We start from the raw sequence: 19,291 nt of genomic DNA on the forward strand, positions 1-19,291 counted from the left end.
AAATCATTCCCTTCCACCTATTTGTCCAATTCCCTTCTAAAAGTTCTGATTAAATCCGCCGCTCTCTTAAGCAGCACATTACAGATCACAACAACTCGCAAAATAATGGTTTGTCATCTCTCTCCTGGTTCTTTTGCTAATTACCCTAAATCTGTATCCTCTGATCACTGCTCCTCTACCTATGAAAAACATTTATCCTTATTTACTCTGTCTGAAGTGTTCATGGTTTTGAACCCCTGCACTAAATCTCCTCTTAACCTTCTCTGCTCTAAGGAGAATGATCCCAGATTCCCCAGGTTTTCCACATTAACTGAAGGCCCTCATTCCCAGGAGCCATTCTGGTAAAATCTCTCCTGCACCCACTCCAGGGTCTTCTGAAGGTGCGATGTCCAGAACTGGATACTCCAGCTGAGGACTGATCTAATTTAGATAAAGGCCTGGCTTCACTTTGTTGATTTTATGATCAATGGGCTGGGCCTGGGTGAAGAGACAGCCTTGTTTCCGCTCTCAGGTGAAGACACATAAAGTTTCAGATATTGCTGGGGGTTGGGGGGAGTGTTGGGGGAGGGATGGTGGAGGGGGTTAATTTGTGAGAGGCCACAAGGAGTAAGTGGCCAAGGGAGAGTTGGTAATGGAGATGGGACATCAGGGCTGGAATTTTACTGGCATGCCCGCCCTGGAATTGGGGCAGGTGAGCTCGGAAAATGGCAATTTCGCTGGCCTCGGACGGAATCTTACAACCCTTGGGTGGACGAGGCAGTAACATTCCGGCACAGGAGCACAACATCTTTCTGGCCCAACCTGGCAGCCATTACAACAGCTGCCATCTATCAATGGATAAAATTTCAAAGGCATTGAGTGTTCAAACTGGCTAGAGCTAATTAAGAGCAGGAATCCGCGAGGGGAGAGAGAGATATTGATGTTGTTAGAATCTCACTGCAGGGCAATAGATTGCCATCAAAATTTCCAATTTAGCAATCAATAAAACCTTTTCCACGCTGCCAAACCTGTTCCCGACAGGCTGGAGATGCTCAGATTTATACATCTCCTAATGACTGCCTGCCCAAATCAATCTCATTGCCTTCAGGAGTGATTTGTGAACAAGCTGCTGAATTTCTTTAATGTATCCAACTAATGATGCAAGTGACTTCATTTTCCTGTTCTTCTACCACTTTGCTCCTGTTCTCTACACAGTGGTTAGCACTGATGCCTCACAGTGCCCGGGACAAGGGTTCAATTCCAGCCTTGGGTCACCGTCTATGCGGAGTCTGCACGTCCTCCTTGTGTCTGCATGAGTTTCATCCACATGCTCCGGTTTCCTCTTACATTCCAAAGATGTGCAGATTAGGTAGATTGGCTATGGTCAAACATGGGATTATGGGGATAGGATGAGGAGGAGGGGTTGGCCTGGGTAAGATGATCTTTCGGAGAATCAGTGCAGACTCGAAGGGCTGAATGGCCTCCTTCAGCACTGTAGGGATCTATGATCTATAGTTCTCATGACAATTGGAAATATGAAGTTCTTAGGACTGAAACAGTTACATATTCAGCAGAGAATTATCACCGCAGGAGCTGTTATACATGAATCCTTTATTATAGCTTCCTCGAAAACTCCCTCTGTTGGTACATGTGTGTATGGTAGACACAAGTGGACAAAATGCACAACAAAATTTTCAATGGGTGGCATAGGGCCTTTTTTATATACCATCAATTATATTTATGACCCCATGTTGTAACTGCCCTGGGAGTGTTTGATGGGGACCATGTGGAAGGAGCTTTACTCTGTATCTAACCCCGTGCTGTACCTGCCCTGGGAGTGTTTGATGGAGACAGTGTAGAGGGAGCTTTACTCTGTATCTAACCCCGTGCTGTACCTGTCCTGGGAGTGTTTGATGGAGACAGTGTAGAGGGAGCTTTACTCTGTATCTAACCCCATACTTACCTGTCCTGGGAGTGTTTGGTGGGGGACAGTGCAGAGGGACCTTTACTCTGTATCTAACCCCGTGCTGTACCTGTCCTGGGAGTGTTTGGTGGGGGACAGTGCAGGGGGAGTTTTACTCTATATCTAACCCTGTGCTGTACCTGTCCTGGGAGTGTTTGATGGGGGAGAGTGTAGAGGGAGTTTTACTCTGTATCTAACCCCATGCTGTACCTATCCTGGAGTGTTTGATGGGGACAATGTAGATGGAGCTTTACTCTGTATCTAACCCTGTGCTGTACCTGTCCTGGGAGTGTTTAATGGGGACAGTGTAGAGGGAGCTTTACTCTGTATCTAATCCTGTGCTGTACCTGTCCTGGGAGTGTTTGATGGGGGACAGTGTAGAGGGAGCTTTACTCTGTATCCAACCCTGTGCTGTACCTGTCCTGGGAGTGTTTGATGGGGGACAGTGTAGAGGGAGCTTTACTCTGTATCTAACCCCATGCTGTACCTGAGTGTTTGATGAGGACAGAAGATAACTGAATGGAAAGCATCCCATTCCTAGCACTGACATCATTCACCTTGATCAACATAAGATAATATTTGTCTCCAAAATCAGTTTGTGTTTGTGCTAAATCTATGGAGGAAATAATTTTCTGTGTGATTTGCAATTTCTGTTGACCTTATCCCCACACTGAATGAAACACTGCCTTCAGCCTACATTACCAAACCCATTGTTAACTGTACACTAATCCTGATTGGCAGTAATGTGTTCTGTAAAATGTCACACAAAAGTCATTAACTCCACTGAAACCACCTACATTTCACACCACCTAAAGCAATGAGGGAACATGAGATTTACTCTTCCAGTTGAGAACCCGCTCCAGAACCATACTGGGCCAACTCAAATTTGTAGACAATCTGCATCAAGCTGTGCAGGTGATCCATTCTTCCAACTTTTCCTCCAAAAATATATTTATTCTTAAAATTTGTAGAAACTAGAAGCAGGAGTAGGCCATTTGGCCCTTCAAGCCTGCTCTGCATTCACTTTGATCATGGCTGATCATCAAATTCAATATCCTGATCTCTCCTTCCCTCCATATCCCGTCATCCCTTTAGACAATTTCTTCTTGAAATCACACAATGTCTTGGCCTCAACAGTGGTAGTGAATTCCACACATTCACCATCCTCTGGGTGATGACATTTCTCCCCACCACAGTTCTAAAAGTTTTACCCCCTTATCCTCAAACTATGACCCCCTAATTCTGGACTCCCCCATGATTAGGAACATTCTTTCTGAATCTACCCTGTCTAACCTTGTTAGAAGTTTGTAAGTTTCTATGAGATCCCCTCCCAATCTTCTAAACTCCAGTGATTATAATTCTAACCAACTCAATCTCTTCTTGTAATGACAGACCTGCCATCCCAGGAGTCAGCCCGGTAAACAGAAATGCAGCAGGATTCAACTTTTCTCCACACAGCATGTTCCACTCTGGGGTGTCTCAAAACAATTTCAATATTTTTTGTATTTGCATCATCCATCTCACATCAGGCATACACCTCAAGTTGTTTGACAATTTCCAGTTGCCTGGCGTATTCTGCCTGGTGAGAGGGCTCTCTAAGAGATAAAGTAATATTTGTATCTCTTGTATCTCCCTCAGGAAATCCCTAGCAATTTGCAGTCAATGACGTACTTTTGAACTCTTGGGCAGAATTGTCACTCAACCCGCTGCGTGGAAAATTTACATTAGGTCCCCATTCCAAATCATTGACGTAGATTGCAAGTAGCTGGGGTCCAAATCCAAGTTCACCAAAATTATCCAGCCCTTTCCATTTGTTGAACCTTCCAGTCCTGCTAATTGATTTCTCTAATCCTATTTCTCCTCTGCCAATTTGCATGTGGCTCTGGTAATAATCCAGAAATGATTACCTTTGAGGTTCTGCTTGTTAATTTTGTTTCCATCTCCTCATTTTGACTATGCAGACATTTCTGCTTATGTCACTGCTGCCTACTCAAACCATGACCTCTGGCTGCTCCCCCTCTCACTGCGACTTCCTCTCCAGCCTGGAGCAGATGTCAGAACCCTGGCACCAGGAAGGTAACACAAGTGTCCAGACTTGACTCTCTACTACAGAGAACAATGTTAGTCCCCTCACTGCACTGCAACCCCCTGCCACCCATATCCTCCCCCTCTTCCCCCACTACCGCTACATTCCTATCTGAGCCCTCATTTGATTGGCTTCCTGTGCCACAGTGTTGAGGGCAGTCAGCCCATCCAGTCCACAGTCCCCACTCTCATCCAAACAGACTGAAAGAAACCTCAAACCTGTTGGATAATTGCAGAGACTGACACTCCTGTACTCCTGCCCTCTCAGTCCTCTTACCCTGTCTCAGTTGCAGTCACACTTCCCTGTCCCTGAGCACAATCCATACCAGAAAATTCTATCCCAAGGGATGTGACTGCCACCTGACACAAAGCATCCAGGCAACTGTTTCCCTCCTGGATATGTCACAGTGTCTGCAGTTCAGCCTCCAGCTCGCTGACTCTGAGCCAAAGCTCCTCAAGCTGCGGACACTGACTACGGATATTCTTGCCCCGGATCACAATATTGTCCAGGTGCTCCCACATGCAGCAGCCTTGATACATCATCTGTCCTGCCATACTTATAAGCTTCATTAGTTACTTAATATTTGGTTGATCTATTTATTTTCTTTTAGATATTTATTAATCTTGTCATAAAATCCATGACTATGTTAAACCTTCAGAAAATAGACATTGGCTCCCAACCATATATTCATCAGATACTCACCATCAACTCACTTCCTCTCTGTAATAGAGCAGAGAGCAATTCCCATAGAGTGAAAAGGTTAGAAAAAGCAAAGGACAACCTCTCTCTTATCCTCACTGAACTCTCACTCAGGGCCCAGGATGAGACTTAGAAATTAAACAGTATTTGTAGTTAAATGTTAAATACAAATAATGTTACATTTTTAGAATGATGTTTAAGCTCACCAAACTTCCACACTTCACTGAGGTCGCACTCAGTGTTGGTTATAGAATCCTACAGTGCAGAGAGAGGCCACTCAGCCATCAAATCTGCACTGACCACAATCCTACCCAGGCCCGATCCCCACAACCCCATACATTTACCCTATCTAGTCCCCCTGACACTAAGGGCAATTTAGCATAGCCAATCCACCTAACCCACCCATCTTTGAACTGTGGAAGGAAACAGGAACACCCAGAGGAAACCCACACAGACATGGGGAGAATGTGCAAACTCCACATAGACAGAGATCCAAGCCAGGAATTGAACCCGGGTCCTTGGCACTGTGAGGCAGCAGTGCTATCCACTGTGCCTCCTCAGTTTGTACAGAGAATGTCTGAATTGATATAGTCCCATCCCCACCCCCACCCCCACACCACTCACACTCCAGTTCAATCACAACCCAACCCCTATCACCATCCCTGCTCCTACTCCCACTCACCTCCCCCTCTCCCACCCCTACCATTGCCTTCATCTGTCACCCAGTCCCCACCCCCCCCCACTCCAAGTCAAGCCTCCACACCACCTGCTGCCAAACCCACAGCTACCATAGTCCCAGTCCTATTTATCCACCCCACACCCACTAGTCACACCATTCCCACTGCAACGCCACCAACATTTCCCACTGGATTTTAATCAAACAAAATAGTACAGAGGGAGATATTAAGGTTGGTGATCAGGTAGGTTCCAAGGAACATCAAGAACAGCTTCTTCCCTGCTGCCATCAGATTTTTGAATGGCATTAAGTTGATCTTTCTCTACATCCTAGCTATGATTGTAACACTCATTCTGCATTCCCTCGTTTCTTTCTCTATGAACGATATGCGTTGTCTGTGTAGTGTGCAAGAAACAATACTTTTCACTGTGTGTTAATACACGTGACAATGATAAATCAAATCAAAATCAAATCAAATCAAGCATCTTAAAGGGGGAAAGCAACATGGAGAAATGAGGAGATTTAGGGAGGAAATTCCAAAGTTTAGGATGTCGAGCGTTGAAGACATGGCCACCAATGATGGAAGGATAAAAATCGGGAATGCTGAAGAGGGCAGAATTGGAGAAGTGCAGAGTCTTAAGTTCTAAAGTTTATTTTATTAGTGTCACAGTAGGCTTACATTAAAACTGCAATGAAGCTACTGTCAAAATCCCCTGGACACCACACTCCAGTGCCTGTTTGGGTACACTGAGGGAGAATTTAGTGTGGCCAATGCACCTAATCAGCAGATCTCTCAACCTGTGGGAGGAAACTGCAGCACTTGGAGGAAACCCACACAGACACGAGGAGAACATGCAGATTCCTCACAGACAGCGACCCAAGCCAGGGATCAAACTGGGTCCCTGGTGCTGTGAAGCAGCAGTGCTAACCACTGTGCCATCGTGCCACCCCGGGGGAATCTTGCAAGATTCTAGTGCTGGAGGAGGTCACAGAGATAGGGTAAGGGCAAGGCCAGGGAAGAAATTATAAAGAATGATGAGAATTTTAAAATCGAAGTCTTGCTTAACTAGGAGCCAGTGTGGATCGATGAGTACAGGGAGGGTGGGTGAATGGGATTTGGTGTGGGATAGATACAGACAGTAGCATTTTGAACGCATTCAGGTTCAGAGAAATTTGAAAAGCAACAATTGCATTTATCTGGTGTTTATCTGGGCATATAGACAGAAGCTGATAACACAGAGAAAATCTCCTTCCCTGCCTGGTCTTCCTCTCCTCACACTTTCTTACACACAATCAGCCACGCTCAGCTTTCCCAGTTCCTACCTTCCAAACGCCCTTGGCTCCTGGTTGATGGACAACTATTTTAAGAGCCCTCGGAGTGTCAATTATGGCTTGCTTGTTGCAGGCTGTGGATTCAGTTCTCCCTCCAGAAAACTGAGCACAAAAATCAAAGGCTCACATTCACTCCAATACTGAAAGGAGTGCTGCACTGTTGGAGGTGCCATCTTTTGAATGGGAAGTTCGACCAAGACCCTGCCTACTTTCCAGTGTGGGCATAGAAAAATATCACAACTTTATTTTGAAGATGAACCGGGGAGAATCCCTGGTTTTCTGGTCAATATTTATCCCTCAGTTCTGTCACAGAAACTGACTATCTGTGGGATCTTGCTGTGTGTCCCACATTACAAGAGTGGCTACAATTCTGAAGGACCTGATTGGCTGTAATGTGGTTTGGGATGGCCAGAGATCATGAAAGGTGCGATAGAAATGTATGTCTTCCTTTTCAAGCAGAAATGGATCAATTGGATAAAGGATCCATGATCCTTCATTTTTATTCCTTTATTTATTGTGTGACACGGGCGTCGCTGGCTGGGCCAGCATTTATTGCCCATCTCTAGTTGCCCGAGGGCTGAGAATCAACCACGTCGCTGTGGCTCTGGAGTCACATGTAGGCCAGACCAGCTAAGGATGGCAGATTTCCTTTCCTAAAGGGACATTAGCTACTTTCTGCTGCTGTACTAGCTACAGCCACTAATTTCTGAGGGTTTGTCATTTTAAACAAGGTGACGGGAGCAGGATAAGTTAGACAGATGCTCAGCTTACAGTGCGTACTGCACGGACCAAGTGAAATACAATATCCTAATTACTCTGACAAGTCAAGTGGCCTGTGGTGTGTCTAACAGTGAGTGCAGAGCAGTGTGCTGGAATATCCTGTTCTTCAACACCGCTACAACTTGTCTAGCACCTGGGAAAATTGTATTGCATTTTAATCATTTCTGCAGCAGCCTCCACACTCATGTTGCCTCGAGGACATTAATTATCTCTGTCAAATTGCCTGTCTGTCTTTGTAGTAATTGCTTAGTGGAGAGAAGTGTAGCAATTAATAGTTGACACTGGGTCAGTGGTTAATTCTAAATCAGAAACTGACAGATTTTTGTTCACCAGTTGGAATTAAGGGGAGAAGTTGGGGGATATGGATTTAGATCACAGGGCTGTCATGATCGAATTGGATGGCAGTAATGGTTCAGAAGGCTGACTCTCCTCCTGTGGGTGGCACGGTGGCACAGTGGTTAGCACTGCTGCCTCACAGCACCAGGGACCCAGGTTCAGTTCCTGGCTTGGGTCACTGTCTGCGAGGAGTTTGCACATTCTCCCCGCGTCTGCGTTTTCTCCAGGTGCTCTGGTTACCTCCCACAAGATGTGCTGGTTAGGGTGCATTGACATGAACAGGTGCCAGACTGTGGTGACTAGGGGAATTTCACAGTAACTTCATTGCAGTGTTAATGTAAGCCTACTTGCGACTAATAAATTAGCTTTACTTTTTTCCTGTTCTCATGTGTCACTGCAGAGTTGGTCTGTTTCTTGTGGGCTGAACACGGTAAGAAGTCTCACAACACCAGGTTAAAGTCCAACAGGTTTATTTGATAATAAAACCCACAAGCTTTCGGAATGCTGTTCCTTCGTCAGATGAGTGGAGAGTTCAGAACTCTCCATTCACCTGACCAACTGTTCCAAAAGCTTGTGGGTTTTACTACCAAATAAACCTGTTGGACTTCAACCTGGTGTTGTGAGACTTCTTACCGTGTTTACCCCAGTCCAACGCCAGCATCTCCACATCGTGTGGGCTGCCCAGCAAGGTCATAGAATCCTGACAGTTCAGAAGGTCACTCAGCCCATTGAGTTGGCACCAACTCTCTGAAAGAGCATCTTTGGCCAGGCAATCCACCTTGTTTCCTTCTGCTCATTTAGACCACTATCCTGTTGCTCCAGATTACCGTTAAAGCTCCCAAAATTATCTCTCACCTGAAGGTTGTCATTCTGATTGTCAGTGACGCCAGCACTTAGAAAAAAAGGCAATGACCCTAGGCAATGTCAAAGTAGTTCACAGCCAATGAATTACTTCAGAAATTTGTCACTATTGTGATGTGGACAGGGCAGTGACACAGTGGTGGGCTCTGCTACCCCGCAGCGCCAGGGACCTGGGTTCGATTCTGGTCTTGGGTCATTGTCTATTCTCCCCATGTCTGCGTGGATTTTCCCCGGGTGCTGCAGATTCCTCCCACAGTCCAAAGATGTGCAGGTTAGGTGGATTGGCCATGCTAAATTCTCCCTCAGTGCCCCAAGATTGTATTGGTTAGGTGGATTAGCCATGGTAAATACAATGCAGTTACAGGGATAGGGCGGGGGAGAGGGTTTGGGTAAGATACTCTGTCAGAGGTACAGTGCCGATGCGATAGACCAATTGGCCTACTTCTGCACTGTACTGATTAAGTGATTCTATGTAGAGATTGTGGGATAGGTAAGAAGTTAAACTGATGCCTTGATCCTGTTCAGACCAATGTTAATAATGATGTAACAATATTCTGGGAAGAGCAAAACATTCTCTTGGTGACCAGGTTCAGGTTGGCATTGCCCGTCTAGGAGCTGGAGAACTGGAACTGACAAGGCAGGAAAAACATGAGGGATTGAAATATGTTGGAAGTCACCTGATGGGGACAGATAGCCCAACTTGGAGGCAACTCCCCATGGCCCTGCCACAAGGTTCACCAGGTTTTATTGGGAAGCCCGGAACACTTGATGCCAACCTCCCATGCCCTTTGTAAAATCTCTGCCGTGGTGAAAGTTGGCGGTTAGCCAATGGGCTCAATGTTGCTGTCATGATGACCGTTCGTATGCCCCCACTACCCCTCACCTGCCCCTGGGGGAAGTTAAAAATTCTGGCTTTGATATCAAATCCTGTTCAAATATTGCTTATGTGAAGTTTTATGGGACATTTTTAATGTGTTACTCAATTAGGATGCGGGGGATTGTCTTATGAAGAGAAGTTGAATAGGCGGCGCTGGGATACATTGGAGTTTAGAAGATTGAGAGGTGATCTTACAGTGTGCAAAATTACCTGCTATTGCCTGAGGGTCTTGACAAGGTGGATTCTGAAATATTGTGTCCCCTTGTGGGGGAGATCGGAACTCAGAGACACCGTTTGAAAATAAGGGGTTTGGACAGATTTTTTTTCTCTCAGCCAGCCATTAGTCTTTGAAATGTTCTTTCCCAGAGAGCTGAGCCACTGGATATCATAGAATCCCTACAGTGCATAAAGAGACCATCTGGCCCATTGAGTCTACACCACCCACAATCCTACCCAGGCCCTGTCTCCATATCCCTACATATTTATCCACTAATCCCGCTAACCTACGCATCTCAGGACATTAAGGGGCAATTTTAGCATGGCCAATCAACTTAACCCGCACATCTTTGGACTGTGAGAGGAAACCGCAGCATCCTGAGGAAACCCATGCAGACAACGTGCAAATTCCACACAGATAGTGACCCAAGCCAGGAATCGAACCCAGGTCGCTGGAGCTGTGAAGCAGCAGTGCTAACCACTGTGCTACCGTGCCACCCAATGTGACCATATAATTATGTAGATAAATTCTTGCTGAACGGTGTTGAAGGGAATTGGATTAGGCGGAGGTGAGGCCTTAATCAGATCAGCCATAATCTAGGGGTGCGGATGAGGCACAGTTTGTAAGGAGCGTCCAAGAGGGCTTCTTGAAACAGTCTGTAGATGGTCCAATTAGGAAAGGAGCCATACTAGACCTGGTATTGGGGAATGAGCCCAGCCAGGCAGTCAATGTTTCAGTAGGGGAGCAGTTCGGGAACAGTGACCACAATTCAGTAATGTACCGATGGAAAAAGGCAAGTGTAGTCCTCAAGTTAAGGTGCTAAATTGGGGGAAGGCTAATTACAACAATATTAAGCAGGAACTGAAGAATGTAGATTGGGGCTTTTAAGTGTCAGTTGATAGGGATTCAGGACTGACACATTCCTGTAAGGATGGAGGATAAGTATGGTAAGTTTTGGGAACCTTGGATACAGAGAGATATTGTGAGCCTGGTCAAAGAGAAAAAGGAAGCATTTATCAAAGCTAGGAAGCTGGGAACACACGAAGCAAGTGTGGAATACAAAGAAAGTAGAAAGAAACTTAAGCAAGGAATAAGGAGGGCTAAAAGGGGTCACAGCAGAATTAAGGAAAATCCCAAGGCTTTTAATACATATATAAAGAGCAAGAGGGTAGCCAAGGAGAGGATTGGCCCACTCAAGGACAAGGGAGGGAATCTATGCAAGGAGCCTAGAGGAAATGGGCGAGGTGTTAAATGAATACTTTGCGTCAGTATTCACCAAAGAGAAGGACTTGATGGATGATGAGATTGGGAAAGGGTATATAGATAGTTTGAGTCATATTGACATCAGAAGTCCCCAGGGCCTGATGGGATATATCCCAGGATACCGAGAGAGGCAAGGGAGGAAATTGCTGAGGCCTTGAGAGAAATCTTTGTATCCTCACTGGCTACAGGGGAGGTCCCAGAGGATTGGAGAATAGCTGATTCCTTTGTTTGAGAAGGGTAGCAAGAATAATCCAGGTAATTACAGGCCTGTGAACCTTACATCAGTGGTAGGGAAATTATTGGAGAGGATTCTTCGAAAATGATTTATTTCCTCTTGGAAATAAATGGGCGCATTAGTGAGGGGCAACATGGTTTCGTGAAGGGGAGGTCATGTCTCATGAACTTAATCGAGTTCTTCTAAGAAGTGATGAAGATGATTGATGAGGATAGGGCAGTGGATGTTAACATAGAACACAGAAAAACTACAGCACGAACAGGCCCTTCGGCCCACAAGTTGCGCCGAACATCTCTACCTACTAGGCTTACCTATAACCCTCAATCCTACTAAGTCCCATGTACTCATCCAGAAGTCTCTTAAAAGACCCTATCAAATCCGCCTCCACCATCACCCCTGGCAGCTGATTCCACGCACCCACCACCCTCTGAGTGAAATACTTACCCCTGACATCTCTTCTGTACCTACTCCCCAGTACCCCAAACCTGTGTCCTCTTGTGGCAGCCATTTCAGCCCTTGCAAAAAGCCTCTGAGAATCCACCCAATCAATACTCTCAACATCTTAAACACCTCTATCAGGTCACTTCTCATCCTTCGTCTCTCCAAGGAGAAAAGACTGAGCTCTCTCAACCTATACTCATAAGGCATGCCACCCAATCCAGGCAACATCCTTGTAAATCTCCTCTGCATCCTTTCAATGGCTTCCTCATCCTTCCTGTAATGAGGTGTCCAGAACTGAGCACAGTACTCCAAGTGGGGTCTGACCAGGGTCTTATACAGCTGCAGCATTATCTCCTGACTCCTAAACTCAATCCCTCAGTTGATGAAGGCCAGTACACCATACGCCTTCTTAACCACATCCTCTATCTGTGAAACCGATTTGAGAGTCCTATGAACCTGGACCCTAAGATCCTTCTGATCTTTCACACAGCAAAATGTCTTACCCTTAATATTATATTCCTTCATCCCATTTGACCTGCCAAAATGAACCATCACACATTTATCCGGGTTGAAGTCCATCTGCCACTTCTCCGCCCAGTCTTGCATCCTATCGATATATCGCTGCAACTTCAGTGCAAATTGACACTATTCTCCCCTGAATCTGGCTAAGTTAGGGGTTCCATTCGTAGACACACAGGGTAGAATAGGTGTAGGGTGATGCGGCGGTGCGGGCTCGTTGGGCCGAAGGGCCTGTTTCCCGTGCTGGGTTGTTCTTTGTTCTTTGTTCTGATATCCCTCCACACTATCCACAACACCTCCAACCTTTGTGTCATCGGCTTGGTTTGTTCTCACTGGGACAACAGAGGTTGAGGGGAGACCTGTTATCTACATGGACTTCAGTAAGGCCTTTGACAAGTTCTCTCATGGCAGACTGGTGCACAAGGTGAAGTCGCATGGGATCAGAGGTGAGCTGGCAACGTGGATGCAAAACTAGCTCATTCAAAGAAGACAGAGGGTAGCAGTGGAAGGGTGCATTTCTGGATGGAAGGCTGTGACACATGTCATCCCTCAGGGATCAGTGCTGGGACCTTTGCGATTTGTAATACATATAAATGATTTGGAGGAATATGTAGGTGAATTGATTAGTAAGCTTGTGGACAACACAAAGGTTGGTGGATTTGCAGATAGCGATGAGGACCATCAGAGGATACAGCAGGATATAGATCAGTTGGAGACTTGGGCGGAGAGATGGCAGATAGAGTTTAATCTGGACAAATGTGAGTAATGCATTTTGAAAGGTCTAATACAGATAGGAAATATACAGTAAGAGTATTGATAGGCAAAGGGATCTGGGTGTACAGGTACAGAGATCACTGAAAGTGGCAATGCAGGTGGAGAAGGTAGTCAAGAAGGCATATGGCATGCTTGCCTTCATTGGCCGGGGCACTGAATTTAAAAATTGACGTCATGTTGCAGCTTTGTAGAACCTTAATTAGGCTGTACTTAGAATATAGTGTTGAATTCTGGTTGCCACACTACCAAAAGGATTGGAGGTTTTAGAGAGGGTGCAGGAAAGATTTACCAAGATGTTGCCTGGTATGGAGTGCATTATCTATGAGGAGAGGTTGGAGAAACTTGGTTTGTCCTCACTGGAACGACAGAAGTTGAGGGGAGACCTGATAGAAGTCTACAAGATTATGAGATATGCGGACAGAGTGGATAGTCAGAGGATCAGGCTAGATAGAAAGAGATTCCATTTCTACCTTTCCTTTCAACAACAACAGCATTAACTTAAATACAAATATTCCTGTGAATTAGAAGCAGGAGTAGGCCATTCAGACCCTTGAGACTTCTCCAGGTGGAAGAGTCAATTGCTAGGGGGCGTAGGTTTAAGGTGTGAGGGGCAAGGTTTAAAGGAGAAATACGAGGCAGATGATGGATGGTGGGTACCTGGAACTCATTGCTGGGGGAGGCGGTGGAAGCAGATACGATAGTGACTTTTAATGGGTATCTTGACAAATACATGAATAGGATGGGAATAGAGGGATATGGTCCCCAGAGAATAGGGGGTTTTAGTTCAGTTGGGCAGCATGGTCGGTGCAGGCTTGGAGGGCCAAAGGGCCTGTTCCTGTGCTGTAATTTTCTTTGTTCTTTGTTTATAGTGGAACAGTCTCGAGGGGCCAAATGGCCGACTCCTGCTCCTAATTCGTAGGAATATTTGTATTTAGGTTTATGCTGTTGTTGTTGAAAGGTGAGATAGAAATGGAATCTCTTTCTATCCTGAACTCTTCCAGTCAAGGAACAGGGTTTACACATTAACACTCCTCGCATTCCTTCACCTCAACACTTCCTGTCATCAGTCTCTCTGTAGGGGATGCTGCTTGGCACTGCTGCACAACTTCCATATATTGTCTGTACCTCTCTCTCCTTTCACTGTTCCTCCATCCACAGCAGCTCATTGCCACCCTGGCAAGTCTTCAGCTGCCCTTTCCACACTTGAGGAGAACAGTGTCAAGGTAAAGACTTTCACTCATACAAAGCATTATCATGGGCTGCTGGAAACATTCCTGAAGTGCTCCACATAGTAAATGATTTACTGTGAAGGACAGTTCCTGTTGCTATTTACACAATGTGGCAGCAGGTGTTTTTACACAGCAGGATCCCACAGATAGCTGATGAGCTGATCGGATTCTCGTGATGTACCTTGAGGTGGCCACTCATGCCAGCTGGATCTTCTGGTCCCGCTGATGGTGTACCCCCAGTGCGGGTTTCCTAGCGGCAAGGGGTACATTCACCAAGAAACCCCCTTGACAACAGCAGGATCTTGTTAGCCAATGGCGGGCCATCTCTTGCCAACACGAAACACGCAGCCAGTAAATCCAGCCCAAGATCATTTGGAGCATAAGGTAAACATACCAACCCTTGAACCTGCTCTGTCATTCACCCTTGCTCACAACCAGTCTACACCCCAATTTCATTGAACCTTTGCTCCATATCCCTTCTTCAACAAGCAACAGGCAGGTGATGGCCTAGTGGTATTGTCACTAGACTATTAATCCAGAAACTCTGGGCATCTGGGTTCAAATCCCACTACAGCGGATGCTGGAATTTGAATTCAATAAAATAAATCTGGAATTAAGAATGCATTGATGACCATGAAACCTTTGTGGATTGTTGTTAAAAAAAAAACCCATCTGGTTCACTAATGTCCTTTAGGGAAGGAAATCTGCTGGTCTGACTGAGAGTGACTCCAGAGTCATAGCAACGTGATTGACTTTCAACTGCCCTCCAAGGGCAATTAGGGACAGGCAATAAATGCTCACCTTTGAAGCTCCAGTTGACCCCAGCATGCATTGATTTTTGGAAATGCGAGTCCCTGAGTATGAAAAAGTGCTGCACTATTCAGTGAGATTATGACTGATCTGATGTGATAATCCTCAACTCCACTTTCCCGCCTTATCCCCATAACCCTCGATTCCCTTATTGATTAAAAATCTGTCTCCCTCTGCCTTGAACATTTGATTTGATTTGATTGTATTGGTTTATTATTGTTACATGTATTGGGATACATGTAAGTTGGAGGTGTGGTAGATTGTGAGGAAGGGTGTCATAGTCTGCAGGGAGACTTAGATAGGTTGCAGAGCTGGGCCGAGAGGTGGCGGATGGAATTTAATGCGGAGAAGTGTGAGGTAATTCACTTTGGTAGGAGCAACAGATGTGTCGAGTATAGGGCTAACGGGAGGACTTTGAATAGTGTGGATGAACAGAGGGATCTAGGTGTGTGTGTACATAGATCCCTGAAAGTTGGGAATCAAGTAGATAAGGTTGTTAAGAAGGCGTACGGTGTCTTGGCGTTTATTGGTAGGGGGATTGAATTTAGGAGTCGCAGTGTAATGTTGCAACTGTACACTACTCTAGTGCGGCCGCACTTGGAGTACTGTGTGCAGTTCTGGTCCCCGCATTACAAGAAGGATGTGGAGGCGTTGGAGAGGGTGCAGAGGAGGTTTACTAGGATGTTGCCTGGTATGGTGGGGAGGTCCTATGAGGAGAGACTGAGGGATTTAGGGTTGTTTTCGTTGGAAAGAAGGCGGCTAAGAGGGGATCTTATTGAAACATATAAGATGATTAGAGGTTTAGATAGGGTGGATAGTGATAGCCTTTTTCCTCGGATGGAGAAAGCTAGCACGAGGGGGCATGGCTTTAAATTAAGGGGGGGTAGCTACAGGACGGATGTCAGGGGTAGGTTCTTTACCCAGCGGGTGGTGAGGGATTGGAATGCCCTGCCTGCTGCAGTTGTAAATGCGTCTAGTTTGGGGGCGTTTAAGAGATCTCTGGATAGGTTTATGGACGAAAAGGGATTGGTATAGGCTAGTGGGTCATTGTTTTTGTAACTGGTCGGCGCAACATCGTGGGCCGAAGGGCCTGTTCTGCGCTGTAATGTTCTATGTTCTATGTTCTATGTTCTATACAGTGAAAGGTATTGTTCCTTGTGCGCTATACAGCCAAAGCATATCGTTTATAAACTACATAGGGGAGAAAGAAAAGGAGAAGGTGCAGAATACAGTGTGGCAGTTACAGAAAGGGTGAAGAGAAAGATCAGCTTAATGTATGACAGCACGTATACTAAAGTTGGAATGATACAGAGAAGATTAGTATGACCCCTGCTCAAGGATGACATGCAAATTCGTGAAGGGTTCCATATGACAGGTCCATTCAACAGTCTGATGGCAGCAGGGAAGGAGATGTTCTTGAGTTGTTTGATACGTATGTTCAGACTTTTGTATCTTTTTCCAGATGGAAGAAGGTGGAAGAAAGTATGTCCAGGGTACATGGGGTCCTTAGGTTATGCTGGCTGCTTTTCTCAAGGCAGCAGGAAGTGTAGGCGGATGTAGTGCAGCACTGTCTTGGCAACGCCTTGGCATTGCCACCTGTTTTTGCCCTAATTGAGGCCCTTAGGTGCAGACAGCAGATTGATGGGTGAATGGACATGGTGTGAGTTAGATTCCTGTTAACTGAAGGGAGGAAAAGATTGATTCCTGCTTCTGCCAGAGGCATATTAGTTTTTATGCATCCACATCAAATAAAATGTTAAGAAGGCTAATGGTAATGCTAATGATAATAATGCAAGTTTTTTACACAGAGAATGGTGGGTGCCTGGAACTTGCTGCCAGGGGAGGTAGTGAAAGCAGATATGGTAATGACTTTTAAGGGGCATCTTGACAAATACATGAATAGGATGGGAATGGAGGGATATGGTCCCTGGAAGGGTAGGGGGTTTTAGTTTAGGGCAGCATGGTTGGTGCAGGGCCAAATGGCCTGTTCCTGTGCTATAATTTTCTTTGTCCTTTGTTCTAATAGATGTAAGAAAATTATCACAAAGTCCAAGCAAAGCACTCACACTGGCCCAATGATTCAGCCCCCTGGCATCAGACACAGGGGAACACCACCACCTGGAAGTTCCTCTCCAAATCACTCACCGTCCTGACTTGGAAATATATTGGCCGTTCCTTCACTGTTGCCGGGTCAAAATCCTGGAACTCCCTCCCTAACAGCACTGTGGGTGTGGATCAGCTCCTCAAGGCCATTAAACAATGGGCAATAAATGCTGGCCTTGTCTGTGTTGCCCACATCCCACAAACACGTTAAAAAAAACTGATGTGGGGATCAGTCTTGCGTCCTCAGTCTTTATCAAGTCTTCCAGTAACTTTGAAAGAAGAAATCAGAAAATGCTGGAAGAGCTCCAGCGAAGTCTGTAAGGACAGAAACAGAGTTAACATTTTGAATTAGCATGAATCTTCTTCCGTATTGGAGAGTGAGTTAGGTTGGGGTTGGGTGACCTCTCCTCAGCTCTGAGCCACATGGACTCGAGATGTTAACCCTGTTCCTCTGTCCACCGATTTTGCCAGACTGGTTGAGCTTTTCCAGAATCGTCTGCTTTTATTTCAGATTTCCAGCATCACAGTATTTTGTTTCTGTGCCAGCTTTGAAAGGTGAGACTGAAGGAAATCCAACAGCTGTAATTCCAGGGAAGGAGCTGTCACCAAGCTGTGCTGTCAGAGGCATTTGATTTAATAATCACATGTTGGGCGTCGGTGAGGAACTGCACCAGTTTTGGGAATTAAATTAAATGCTGTGATGTGTTAAAGTTTCCTGGCCTGTGTAAGCTGTGATGTGGATATGCCAGCGTTGGACTGGGGTAAACACAGTAAAAAGTCTGACAACACCAGGTTTAAGTGTAGCGCTATTAGATAAATCAGTTGGACTTAAACCTGGTGTTGTCACACTTTTTACTGAGTAAGCTACACAATTGTCTCTTTGATATTGGACCAATGTGAGTACTTAGTTTGGACAATTTTCTGTACACCTATTATTATTATTTAGAGAACATAGAACATAGAACACTACAGCACAAACAGGCCCTTCGGCCCACAAGTTGCACCGATCACATCCATAACTACCAGGCCATAGAACTATCAGCAACTCCCAATCCCATTAAATCCCATGTACTCATCCAGAAGTCTTTTAAAAGACCCCAGTGAGTTCGCCTCTACCACCACCGATGACAACCGATTCCACTCACTCACCACCCTCTGAGTGAAAAACTTACCCCTAACATCTCCTCTACTTGCTTCCCAGCACCTCAAACCGGTGCCCTCTCGTAGCGACTATTTCAGCCCTGGGAAATAGCCTCCAAGAATCCACCCTATCTATTCCTCTCAACATTTTATAAACCTCTATCAGGTTTATAAACCTCTATCAGTATTTGGTGTAGATGTGTAAAAATGAAACAGGAATCAATCTTTTCCTGTCTTTGGTTAACAGGAACCTTGAGTTAGCCTGTCACTCGTAACCGAACTCACACCACATCCAGTTTACCCTTCACCCCCCCTTGTGCTCACTGACCCACACTGGCTGTCACATTGGCATTGCCTCAGTTTTAAACTTCTCATCCTTATTTTCAAATCCTTTCTCCGCCCTCTCCCATCACTAAACCTCCACCAGTCCCACAACCCTCACAGATATCTGCACTCCTCGAGTTCTAGCCTCCTGTGTAAAACTCCAACCCTGCTGTGTGGGCCATGGCTCAGTAGTTGGCATTCTCACCTCACTCAGAATGTCATGGGTACAGGTCTGATGCAGACATAGTGGGCTGAAGGGCCTTTTTCTGAGCTAGTTGTATATATACCTCAATGACTTGAGCACATACAACAAGCTGCCATCTGGGACTATGATGACATTACCTTTCCCTTTATTGGCCAACACTCCCAATGTAACAGTAGTTTGGAACCACTACCTTTTGGATAACGCATTAAAATGAGGTCCCCTATCCATCACCTATACTTGTTGTAAAAATCCCAAGAAGAGGTTTTATAAGTTACTCCAATTAGTCTATTTAATAAGAGGGGTGTTTCTTCCCCCAACCCCAAAGACAAGGGTGGAAAATTGCTCCCTTAGTCTTGGAAGCTTTAGTTGAGCTGCCACCCCCTCTCCACCAGCCCCCACCTCCTCTTGATCAGATGCTTCCAGGTTTTGCACTTTTCTTGAT

General features: G+C 45.6%; 1 pseudogene; it reads left to right on the forward strand.

The window, feature by feature from the left end:
- Positions 1-16,351: 16,351 nt before the first annotated feature.
- On the forward strand, positions 16,352-16,451 carry LOC145341633 (U6 spliceosomal RNA; annotated as a pseudogene).
- Positions 16,452-19,291: the final 2,840 nt, after the last annotated feature.

Source organism: Carcharhinus amblyrhynchos, chromosome 3 (assembly GCF_965287045.1).
Source record: "Carcharhinus amblyrhynchos chromosome 3, sCarAmb.v2.hapA, whole genome shotgun sequence".
Classification (NCBI taxonomy): domain Eukaryota; kingdom Metazoa; phylum Chordata; class Chondrichthyes; order Carcharhiniformes; family Carcharhinidae; genus Carcharhinus; species Carcharhinus amblyrhynchos.